This window comes from Schistosoma mansoni (genome assembly GCF_000237925.1).
Source record: "Schistosoma mansoni, WGS project CABG00000000 data, supercontig 0400, strain Puerto Rico, whole genome shotgun sequence".
In the NCBI taxonomy this organism is placed as follows: Eukaryota; Metazoa; Platyhelminthes; class Trematoda; order Strigeidida; family Schistosomatidae; genus Schistosoma; species Schistosoma mansoni.
This window is the reverse complement of record NW_017386241.1, coordinates 1-1,878: the sequence shown is the minus strand read 5'-3', so window position 1 is coordinate 1,878 and position 1,878 is coordinate 1. Positions and strand designations below refer to the sequence as shown.

General features: G+C 26.9%; 1 non-coding gene across 1 annotated transcript; it reads right to left on the bottom strand.

Annotated features, from left to right (window-relative positions):
• Positions 1-1,143: 1,143 nt before the first annotated feature.
• On the bottom strand, positions 1,144-1,215 carry Smp_tRNA_00876_Pseudo_TGA.1.1. The gene has a single exon. It is a non-coding gene (tRNA).
• Positions 1,216-1,878: the final 663 nt, after the last annotated feature.

Sequence of the window (1,878 nt, the reverse complement as noted above, 5' to 3'; positions counted from 1 at the left end):
TTTCTGAATTGTTTCGATACAACTTTGAATATCAATTAAGTAGTTTATTAATGGAACATTTAGTCTATAAATATAAATATACACAAAATAAGAGAGATAGGTTTCGTTTTTTTTAAAAAAAAAAAGAAGAATATTTAAAGTTTAATACATTCACATGATTGAAATTATAAATTGCTTAAAGGTTATGTTTATACTACTTAAATCAGTTTCATATATGAATATTTAATTTATATATATACATATAAGGTTAATTTAATTAAATGAAATATAAACTTCACTAACAATGATATAAATCATAATTACTAATAGTAGTATTATCTATAATTATCATTTTGTTACTCATGTGAATCATTGATTTAAATGTTTAATATATAGAACGAATTCTGGTTAAATGAGAGAAAGGTAAAATACTTTTTTTTTCTCTATTTAATGCACTTCAACGTCTTTTTTTAAGAAAAAAAGAAAGCAAAAGATATTTGAAGTAAAATTATGTAATGTAAATTGCCTAGAAGTGTTGAATGAAAGTTATTGAATTTTGAATATATGTTTAATAATATCTTACTAGTATTGGAGATTGATAATCTCTATTGAAATCTTCAATGTACACTGTTTATATAGTTTAGATTCGGATAATAAAAAAGAACTATTTAATACTGTGGTGTATACTACTGATGTCGATAGATATAAGTAGTATGTATCATCAATCGAAAGTGAAATGTCTGGAAGCAGAAGGTTAAGAAGATCAAAGAAAAGAGAACGAGAACAGAGAAAGATTGGTATGGAAATGAAGGAACAATGAAGTCTGAGACGATTGATCGACTAATATATTGCAAATGAATTATCTACTATATAGTTCTCAGATCTTACTAAGAGATTCTGTAATTTTGTGTTAAAATACATTCGATGTCTCCATTTGTGTTCTTATTCACTACAATACCTTCAGATTTCCAATGAATCTCTAAATCATATTATTCTATGATGAAATCTGTATTGTGTTATTAAAATCAGAAAGTATTCTATATTTCTGTACATTAACATATATTTATAAGCAAAGGTGGGTAGTGGCTAGCAGCGGAATCCAGGGTGTGCGTTTCGTCCTATTTAGGACTCATCAGCTGGAATTTCCTGCATCTCAGATTTGCTGTTCACTCTGTGACTCGAACCCAGTACCATTCGTTTCAAACGCCATAGCTTTATCCACTTAGCCACTAAGACGAAACGAGCATCCTGGATTCTACTGCTAACCACTATCCATCTTTTCTTATAAGGCTTGTGACTTCAGGCAATGTCGAGGTAATTCGTACAGGATACACATATACCAACAAGAGACTGATCAATTTCAGTCCCAAATAACAATGGGAAGATAAAAGTAAACAACACCAAGTGAACATAACATATATTTGTTAATTAAATCATAAAGAAAATGGGTTTTAGTAAATGACATACTATAAATCATTATATTACGAGAGAAGAGAATTTTTCAATAAAAAACACTTCACTAGTACTAATAATAATCAAAAGTAGTTATTAAATGAAAATTAGTTAATCATTAAACATTTGAATATAGAACCTAATGAGTAATAATACAATGAACTGATTTCTTCTATAAACAGTATTGATTGGAATAACTAAATAAATATTTTTGTAATATCCTGATGAGTAGAAAAATTAGATTTTCTGACGTTTTGTGACTCAGTTTAAGTCACTTCTTCAGAGGACAAATGACCAAATTCACATTAATCCAAGTTTTAATTAGGAAAATAATAGAATAACAACTAAAAATGTAAATAAATGTAATTAATAGTAAACTCTATAAAATTAATCTTAGGGAATTGCTAAAATAAAAGTTTTTTTTAACTTTAAACACTATATGTCTGT